Below are 11372 nucleotides of genomic sequence, written 5' to 3' on the forward strand. Positions count from 1 at the left end.
CATGTCCAATCCATACTGCCTCTGCAAGAGCTGTATCCCACTTGGTGATCTAATCACCTCAATGCCCAAGAAATAACGCAGCTCTCCCAAATCCTTCATCTCAAACTTCTGCCTCAATAGCATTTTCACATGAAGGATATCTTCATCACTATCACCTGTGATGATCAAATCATCAACATAAATGACAAGCAGCATAATCCCTTTCTCTGTTTTTCTCACATAGAGTGAGAAATATGCCTTGGAAATCTGAAAGCCAATAGTGACAAGATACTGTCCTATCTTGTCAGACCATGCTCTAGGTGCTTGCTTCAAGCCATACAAGGCTTTCTTCAACCTGCAAACAAACTCAGGATGAATAGCATGAACATAACCTGCTGGCTGCTCCATAAAGACCTCTTCTTGCAAATCACCATGCAAGAAGGCATTCTTTACATCCATCTGATGTAAAGACCATCCCTTTGATGCAGCCATAGCAATGGCTGCTCTTACGGTTGCCATCCTTGCAACCGGGCTGAAAGTTTCTTCATAATCAATGCCATATGTCTGTGCATACCCCTTGATAACTAATCTTGCCTTGTATCTATTCACAGAACCATCTACATTGTGCTTGATCTTATAAACCCACTTACAGCCAATTGCATTCTTGTCTTTAGGCAAAGGCACCAATTCCCATGTAGCATTTGCATCCAAGGCATCCATTTCTTCATCCATGGCTTTCTCCCATTTTTCATTTCCCACAGGTTGCTCAAAAGAAGTGGGTTCTGGTTCCTGTATGACTTTGACCATATAGGCATAGTGAATGGCTGTAAATCCATCATATTTCAGCTTATCCACAGGATACCTAACTCTGGTAGACCTGCGCAAAATAGGCTCACTTCCAGGTGCTCTCAAAACATCCCTGGTCTTCCTTACTCAAGGTGTAACAACAGAAGGAATACCCAACTCATCATCAATGCTCTGCTCTGAGCCACTGGATTCACCATCCACATAAGAGTGACCTGCATTCACATTAAACATGGGCTGATCTACCTTCTCTTTTCCTTTTCGTGATACCTGCATACCACTATCTGCATTGCTTTGATGAGATTCTCCTGATCTCAATCTACCTGTCCATGGTGAAGTATGTGAACCACTGCTAGACGACACTGCAGGTCCACTGATATTTTGTGATTGCTGCTGTGAATTCTGTGCAGCATTACCATTTTGTGCATCTACATCAATCATCACATTTACTGGTTTATACCAGCTGCTCATCTCATAAAAAACAACATCTCTGCTCACTGTAAACTTACGAGTAGAAGGGTTATAGCATCTATACCCTTTCTGCTGTAGAGAATAACCAATAAAGACGCACTTCTCAGCTTTTGGATCCAACTTGGACCTCAACTCATCTGGCACATGGACATAGGCAATGCAACCAAAAATTTTCAAATGAGAAATATCTGGTTTCCTACCAGTATACATCTCCTCTGGCGTCATGCCATGTATTGCTGCAATGGGAGTCCTGTTCATTATATAAACTGCTGTAGCAACTGCTTCAGCCCAATAATAATCTGGTAGATCTTTTTCATTTAGCATAGCCCGAGATACCTCTCCAATATGCCTATTTTTCCTTTCTGCAATTCCATTTTGCTGTGGGGTATGACTGCATAAATATTGCTGCTTTATACCATGCTCCTGCAAGAACCTTGCAAACTCATTTGAGAGGTACTCTCCCCCTCCATCTGACCTTAGGCATTTTATTTGCAGGCCTGTTTCTTTTTCAACCATAGCTTTGAAAGCTTTGAAGTGCCCAAACACTTCACTTTTCTTTTTCATAAAATACACCCAAAGTTTTCTGCTGAAGTCATCAATAAATGTGACAAAATAGTGACAGCCACCAATAGATGCAGCTTTAGTAGTCCACACATCAGAGTGGATTAATTCCAATGACTTTTTACTCTCTTGAACATGCCTAGGAAAAGGTTTCCTTGCCTTTTTCCCAAATTGACAGGCTTCACAAACCTTGTGCATTTCTACAACCTTGAATTTAGGCAATCCTGCAACAATATTTTGGGCTTGCATTGATTGAAGTCGCTGTATATTAACATGACCAATGCGTTTGTGCCAGATATCAATATCTGCAACTACACCGGTCCCATGTGCAAACATTGCTGCACTCAATTCAGGCATGTCCGCATCCAACGTAAACATCCTGCCCTTCTTCTTTCCTTTTGCTATCAAGCGACCATTATTTTTCATATCCTCAAAAAAGCATCCATGAGGATTAAATCTGACCTGCAAGCCCTGCTCAACCATCTGACCAACAGAAACCAGGTTCTTGGTGATGTTCGGGAAATGAAATACATCAGACAAGTATTTCTTTTTCCCATCCTGCATAGACAAAGGAATTTTGCCAATCTGCACAATAGGATGTGCAGTATCATCACCAGTCTCCACAAATCCTGGTTTTTCCATTTTCCTTGCATCCTGCATCCATTCAGCATGACCTGTCATGTGGTTTGACGCACCTGAGTCAACATACCACACATCATTGATTTCTTTTGCACTTGTCACAGAATTTGTCATATGCTGCACCATAAACAAATGCTCATTTCTGTCATCACCCTGTCTACTAGAGGATGCATAATTGCCTTGCTGCAATTTTCCATTCATAATGTCATTCTGCTTTTTATAGCAGTCCTTAGCCATATGACCCATTTTGCCACAATAGTAGCATTCAACATTGTTGTTTGTATTTTGGCCTCTCTGCCATCCACCATAGCCTCTTTGGCTCCCCCTGCCTCTAGAGTTACCACGTCCTCCTGCATAGGACTGGTTTTCTTGCGTTTGCTGCATATTCTGATTTCTACCACGGCCTGCAGATCGGCCTCCTCTACCTCTGCCTCTACCTCTGCCAGCATTTGAGTAGAAGACAGTTTCTTTTGAAGTTCCTGCTGAAGAAGATGCACCCCCATTTCTCTGCTCTTCAGAAATTAGAAGAGCAATCAACTCCTCAAAATCAGGAAATTTTTCACGGACGGCAATGGATGTCCGGAACTGTGCATAATCCTTTCCTAGACCATTCAAGGTCACAGAAACTAAATCGTCATCATCCACTGGCGACCCAATGGAAGCAAGTGCATCCGCAATTTTCTTCACCTTCATGTGGTAGTCATTGATGCTCATATTTTCTCTCTGCACATTGTGCAGCTCCTGCTTGAGTTGCATTTTCCTGGCCTGCGTATTTGTGCTGTGTACATTTTAGCCAAAGTATCCCATGCCACCTTTGGCGTACTTGCATCCTGAATATGCACAATCATTGAATCTGAAATACTGATAGACAGCCAGTACATAACTTTCCTGGCTCTCTCATGCCATCCTTTGAATGCCTGCATTTCCTGTTGATTGGGAACATTAGGAAGAACAGGTTCTTCTTCATTTCCTGTAATGAACTCCCAATAGCCTTTTCCCATCAAGAAATTCGTCATTCTAAACTTCCATGCCTGGAAGTTGTTCTTGTCAAGCTTTTCAGTGACAATCTGTGAAAGAGAATCAGATGCCATTACAGAACACTACAAAATATTCTTTCACTGCAAAAAACACAGCTTTTGCCTCACACGGGCAGATCTGCAAAATTGACAAAAGTGGTATTTCACCACACAGTCACTTCCTAGTGACGATTTTGCATCAACAGGCAACAAGCATGAATCTGCAACTCCCAATATCTCTGCACACAGGCATACGATGCAATTTCTATGGCAACTTTTCACCGACTAGCCGAGCAGTGGTCGCACAGCAAAAACAGGGCCTTTTTCTAAGTGCCTGCGGAGAACTTCCACCTCCAAAACAGGCCCCGAAATGACCTCGAATCGGAAAAATAAAGTCACCAGGGCTCCGCCCTTGCCCGCAGCATATAATGCCCTCTTGCCACACCACGAAGGGCGTCTCAATCTGAGACAGTGCACTCTTGCACTTCCGGCTGTGCTACCTACAGAGATTTGCTCCCAAACTCGAAAAAGGAAAGCAACACTGGTCCTCTTACCAGGACACTGCGAACTTGGTTTGCTTTCTTGAGCTCCTTACCACGAACAAGGCTCTAATACCATGTGAAGATAGTGGGAGAGAGGGAAGGAGTCTCACTTGAGGCTTTCTCACAATCACAATGGGGGAATACACACAAAAGGTGGAGGCTGAAAACAGTTTTCCTCTTCTTAGTTGTGAAAGCCAAAAGAACTCTAGTACAAAGAAATAGAAGAACCCTATATGTGGGTCTCAAACCAAACTCAACTAACTAAGGTGGCATACTAACTGAGCCACGAACTAGTGTAGATAAGGATAGCTGTCATCCAGCTATTATTCGTGGGCGGTGTACCAACCGCATCTCCAGCTAACAAGTCGGTGACATAAATGCACAACGGTCACCCTGGCACATTGCGAGTGGAGCTCGATATCTCAACAAGTGTAACTTGCACCCAAAATGTGCATGTGATGTAACGAGCGCATAGAGCACAAAAAATGAGCGACTTTCCTTTTTGGAGCGCCCTCAAATTTTTCCTGGATCAAGACATATGACTTGATCTAGGTCGAGGGGCAAAAGGAGTGCAATTGTGCTCAATGATGATGTGTCACTGTGAGTCACATGTAGTGATGATGTGGCATTGTGCCTAGCAAGAGGTGTGCCTATGAAGCCCTGTGCTGAGTTGGTAGGGGTGGTCACATGAAGTGACTGTGGAGCATTGTGTGTGCCTGTAGAGGTCCAATGTGCCACATGGCATAGATGATGTGGCAGATAAGATAAGGGTGTTGATGTGGTAGCCTCACGGGACTACTGATGTGGCGGTTGCTGAGGTGTCAAATGAGATGATGCTGCCACGTGTCAAACTTCTAACCAAATGTGTGGTCAATCAGGGGATAAGCGTAGCCCCTTATTTACCACCTGTCAAAGATAGGGAGGCTAGAATCTTGTGAAGATTTTGACTAAATCAAAGAGATTCCATCGAAGATGCTGATATCATCGCCATTGCAGAGGAGCTTTCAAGAGCTAGGAGCTTTGATGCAGGGTTGACAACCAATTTGAAGCTCGTTGCCCATTCATTTGGGTGGCTGGTTGATGAAGGAGCCGGTCGTGGGAGCTAGGCCGTGGGCACGACCTTCTGTAGCCTTGCGCAATGCCTTACTGGAGTAGAGGTCTTTCAGAAGCTATGGGCTATAAGGAGCCGATTGTTGTAGGGAGATGTTGCTTCATTGGGAGGAGGCCTGTGCATAGGCATTGGATGTGTAGCGCTAGAGCACTACATTGGGAAGACCCATCTAGGAGGTCATTGGAAGACCATTGAAGGAGGGCTGGTCATTGGGCATCGAAGCCATGGAGCCTTAGAAGGCTATTGTTGTCTCGGTCGTTTGGAGGTGTAGCGTCTCAACTGCTGTGTGCAAACAGGCTAGTTGATGGCTAGTGCCGCGGGCATTCGTTTATCGGTAGAACAAAGGATGCCATAGCTATAGAGCACAGAGGCATTGAAGTATAGGCTGAAAGCTTTGCTTGGCATTGTTGTAGAGCAGATACTTGGCTGCAAGGCTGATCTCAACCACAACAAAATATGAACTATCTCTCTCTCTAAGGAGAAATCTCTATCACTCTTAAGTTACACCAATTCTTTCACAAGAAGAATCAATCTAGATCTCTCTCACAACTCAAGAAACACTCAAATGAACTCTCTCTCAAATGATGGAAATCTTTCCAATGAATGGAAATTCTCTACGAAAGTGAACTCTCACAAGAACACTCGAGAACTCTCAATCTCTCAATCTCTCTCACATGGATTGCAATGCCTTAGCGGAAGGCAAGGGAGCTCTAATACCATGACAAAATATGAAGACGGAAGAGAAGAGTGGAGATGAGGAGAGGGGGCACAACTAGAGAGCACACCACAAATGACTTACTGTACACTAGATTTAGTTGAAAATTTAATAGAATATATACAAACCCTTTTATGGTTAGGGTTAGGGGATCAAACCCTTTCCTTTATAACACTCTATAAGGTTAGTGCCATGCACATATGATCACGTGATGGTGCTATGCACACATGATTGCATGATGTTGAGTGTGAACTCTCAACACTATACTCACTAAAAAGCCTCGAGAAGTGAAGCATCACCAAAAAGCGGGGAGCATGGTGGGTTGACGAGTCCATGTCTCTACCGTAAATCCATGGTACCAAGGATAAGATGCAACAAATTAGGGCCTAAGAGAATAGGGCTCCTCTCCATGAGAGTCAGAGCAGTATTTGGGAAGCCAAGTTGGAGGAGAAATACGCCTCATCCATAGATGATGACCTCCTAGATATGGTCACCATCTAATGCCAAGCTAGCCTAGATCTAGTCCCTGCCTAATCTATCTCCTCAAGGGAGTAAGGCCAACTATCCTTCCAATAACTACCCTATCTTGTAAAAGATTCACTCCTTGTTGTACCTTTTGCTTATCAGTCAATGATATAAAAAATTTAACAGTTGGGGGAGGCGAGGGTGCTACATGGAGCCCCTCTGGCGAACAGGAGTTGCCACCAAAAGTTGAATCACCGGCGTAGACAAACAAATGGTCAATCAAAGGTTCAGATTCATTAGCTCAAAAGAAAAATCTATAGGTGGACCCTCAACTGATTTAGAAACCCAACATTAGCTTCTCAAACTCATAAAGATATCCCTCATGGCTTGCCCACTTTCTAAATCTAGGAGGCCATAAGGATTTCAACATAAGGATTCACATTCAATGCTTTTTATAGGCACATAATTATTTAAGGTGAATTTGTAACTATACTTTTGTGCATTACTTCGGCAAGTAAGGACTTTCACTCTATAATTGTAGCTAGGGATATGGTTTATTTAGAATTAGCATTCCTCTTGCAATCATGGGCATGGTGCAAGCTTGCAATGTCTAGAGATGAATGGAACATTTTGGAAGAACAAAAATTATTATCCTTCTCTATCATTATGGAAGGCATGAATGGAACATTTTGGAACAAAAATTGAAAGGAGCAGCTTACATATGAAAGGTTTTTCTTGACATTTGTTGATACTTAAGCAAGAAGATGCCATTTGGTCAACAAGGTTGAATACTATGCTATTGTCAATGAAACGTGACAAGGAAGCTTTCCACATAGCTCTAAGGGCATGTGTAACTTTGGAGGATTCTTAAAAAGCAAAGGAAATGATTGAGTGAAGAATTGCAAAGGACTTTGTATAGGCACATAATTATTTAAGTCAAATTTGTAACTATACTTATGTGCATTACTTTGTCAAGTAGTTACAACATACATGATCCCTACTATTATTCCTTTCTAGTTTTCCCCTATGGCCCTAGATGACAAGTGCTGAATATTTTCTTGTTATGCAGAAGCAATATCACAAGTATCTCATAGTCACATACATGTCTCCTTTTATTATCATGGTGGTCATCATGATACAAGATCAATAGTGTACCACTATCACAGAGTTTACAAAAATGGCACACATAGATTTGCAAAACACAAAGGGATCTTACAAAAGTCCACAAGATCACATTTCTATGTTATGCAACTATGATATGCATTACAAATCCATAAATCCATTGCAATGAACCTTCCATTATGTGAATACATATGCATTGATGATATGAGCTTAGATTATATTATGCACCTGTTTTATGTACCTATTTCACATTTCTATGACTTAAATTACACCAAAAATCATTTCATTGAACCTAGAATTTTGGGATAATTCATCTAATGAAATATATCTTTCACCAAAACTAGTAAGCTAGAGAACGCATATCATAGATCATTCATTGCACCTAAATCAAGATTCATGATATGCTTTGTAATGATGGGAGTTGCTTAGTTTTTATTACTTGTCTTTTATATGAAATTTGATAAAGCAACATGGTATCATTTTTAGAATGCAATTATGGTGCCATTATTCTATCAGATCCTTGGATCAGGTGGGGAAGGAAAGCATCGTGATTTCATGTCTAAATGAATTTTTACAAAAGCTTGAAGTCCTTAGTGTATGTGTGCTTTTAGAATGCCATTGGGGTGCCATTGCTCCATCAAATCCTCGGATCACTTGGGGTATGAAAAGCGTCATGATTGCATGTTTAAATGTATTTTTGTAAAAGCTCAAAATTGTAAGTGTATGTGTATTTTTAGAGTGCAATTGTGGCACATTGATCTATTGGATTCCTCGAATCAAGTGGGGTAAGAAAGGCATCGTGATTGCTTGTCTAAAGTGTGTTTTTAGAATGCAATTATGGTGCCATCGCTCTATCAGATCCTTGGATTAGGTGGGGTAAGAAAAGCATCATGATTGCATGTCTAACATATGTTTTTAGAATGCAATTATGGTGCCCTTGCTTTGTTAGATCCTTGAATCAGGTGGGGTAAGAAAAGCATCATGATTGCATGTCTAAACATATTTTTACAAAAGCTCAAATCCTAAGTGTATATGTGGTTTTTTAATGCAATTGTGGTGCCATTGCTCTATTGGATCCTAGGATCAGGTTGGGTAATAAAAGCATCATGATTGCATGTCTAAAGTGTATTGTCAATGCAATTATGATGCCATTGCTGTATCAAATCCTCGAATCAGGTGTGATAAGAAAAGCATTGTGATTGCATGTCTAAAGTGTGTTTTTAGAATTCATTAATGGTGCCATTGCTCTATGGGATCCTTAGATCATGTGGGGTAAGAAAAGCGTCGTGATTTCTTCGCTTTTGCCTCATCAGATTCCATTTCTTTGCTTGCTCTCACAAACACTTTCAGTCTCCTTCCCTAGCGATGGCCTCTCCTAACTCTCAAGTCTGTCCTCACAAACTACCTCACCTGGTTCTAATTGTTTGGTGGACTATGGCGTGCCTTCTTGTTTGCTTGCCTGACTGCATGCTTAATACTACTATGTATATCACAACCTTTTAAGTTTCCTGACGTTTCACTACTGTGGCCCTGGCCTCCTATGCACCTCTACCCTTCCATGACCTATTGGCATCTCTTCTTGCAACTTTTTCTTGTTACACTCCTCACTACCTCTAGCCTCTTGTTGTTGTCACGTAGCATTTCTTATCTCTGTCTTTTCTTGCTTTTAGTGTTCCCGATTTTTGTGCTTTTTTACATGGTTTAGTGCTTCCTCTTTCCTTATATATATATATATATGTAAAGAACTTGCATACTTGATTATATTTATTTTTATAGAGCTTATATATATATATATATAGGTCTTGCTTACTTGCTTTTAGATAGTGCTCTTTTTCTGACCTTCTTAGGATTTTTTCTACACTTAGTAATTTTTGTTTTTGGTTTATCTATATATACACACGTATATATAGAGTCTTTAGTTTCTTTTAGACATTTTTTACTAGTAAGTTCTTTCCTTTTTTTTGTATACATGTTTTTAGTAATACTACTTTCTACATTTTTTTGTTCTTTTTGCTAAATGTGTCAAACATTTTATTGTTAAGTTTCTTTTTACCTATTTCTCCCCCTTTCTATGGCCAAAAACCCTGTTCTTTAGTTGTATATTCTTAGGAGGTTATTTAAATTCTAGACTCTTAAATTATGGCATTCGTGTAAATATTGATTGTCTAAAATCTATAACACTTGGCTTATTCAAAGTGGCTTCAATTTTGTTTTTTAATTTTAGGTCTCTCTTTTTCTTGCCTTTATTTTAGGTTCTCTCTAGCCCTTTTCATGCTCTCTTACCCTCTCTTTACATAAACATAGGTTCTTTTAATTGCTTGATTTTTAAAATAAAAGCTTTATCTAACCCCCCTTTTTTTGGTTTACTTATTACTTCTTAGGAGTTCATTCTTTTTGTGATGAAATTTATGATCCGTTAATTAATTTCTTTTGTCTTGTAATTTTGGTAGTATATATGTAAAGTTATTTCTCTTTTAATTCCTAATTAACTTTACCTAACACATTTATCCCCCTCACATCCATTTGATTTTAGACTTAGTTGTTTATCACCCAGTTTTAATTGTTGAGATGGACTAACCTAAGGGTGTGGATTACCTCCCATTTGGTTGTTTTCTTGTAAGGGTGGGACTACCCCCCTTATTGTCTCACACTTTAGTCGCGGATGTATCCCTTTTATGATAGATCTATCACACCAATTGTACATATGGCATGGTATTTTCAAAAATTTGCTTTGTGAATCTAGACGGTTGTCTATGTTCCTTGGTAAAGCAGTAACACGCTAGGGAATACAGGCATTACCTATCTGCCCAATTGAGACTATGATGTTCTAACACCTAGTTTTTCTTGGATGGTGGCAGTTAAGTGAACCCTGACCTCGGAGCCTGGACTATCGGATGGATTCTATACTTTTGTAAACCTAGCTTGTTTAGCTATAATACCTTCAAAATAAAATTATATCTCATATCTTTTGAATGTTTAAATCTCCACATTTGATTTTTTTTAATTTTAATTGTTTAGTTTAAGGCCAATCTATGACTGAATCAATTGTATGGTTCAATTATATGTGTGTATGTGTCTATGTGTGTACGTGTGTTTTAAGAATTTTTGTTTGGACAATAATTAAATTACCTTTAATCCAAGTGAACTTCTAAAATTGTTACGAGTGTTAACATTCTACGTTGTACTTCAAACTTGTACAACAAAGCCCAAAAATCTTTAGTTTCTAACCTTAACTTTGCGCTCATGCCATAGCTATCTTGCAATTGTTGCAACCATATAAGGGTCATGCTCACATATTTTATAAGTAGCAATGATTATTTGATTTGTTCTTACTTCCACCGCTAGCCTCAGAATGAATGGCATAACATTCTATTAGGCCCCATAGTGATCTTCTCTCAGGTGACATATCTTCATAGCTTTTTTTTTATTGGAAAAGCTTGCCTAATAAATCTCTTACAAGACACTCATTGCAAGGAACCATCTTGGAGTCTTTGGCTTCTTGCTTGAGCCTAAGGAGTCTTGACCTCTCTAATAACTATGCAATTATTATCAAAATGGAAGCTCTCATGGGTCTTTCTATGTTTGATGTACCTTACAACGTACTTTCTAATACAAAAATCTTTCCTCTTTCCTTATGTATTAGCCGTTCTGACTACCATCTTAGCAAAAAGAAGTCCATGCTCCATGACCTCCTTGTGCAAATAATTTCTATCTTGGAGCCATCCAATGCATGAAGTCCAATGAAGAAGAAGAAGAAGCACGAAATCATAGACTAACATCTAGTGGTAGTCTTCTCCATTGAAATGATCAATTGTAACTGGTGTGGAATTCCATTAATTGTGAGAGAGTTATTGAATTAAGAAGCATGTAGGAGCACGTTGATCATACACTAAAAGCACCAAGGTTACTAAGATTCAATAGAGGAATGTGGCGCTTATCTTGCCATG

The sequence above is a fragment of the Dipteris shenzhenensis genome, chromosome 20 (assembly GCF_047967505.1).
Source record: "Dipteris shenzhenensis isolate YYH24624 ecotype China chromosome 20, Dip_SZ_1.0, whole genome shotgun sequence".
Taxonomy (NCBI): Eukaryota; Viridiplantae; Streptophyta; class Polypodiopsida; order Gleicheniales; family Dipteridaceae; genus Dipteris; species Dipteris shenzhenensis.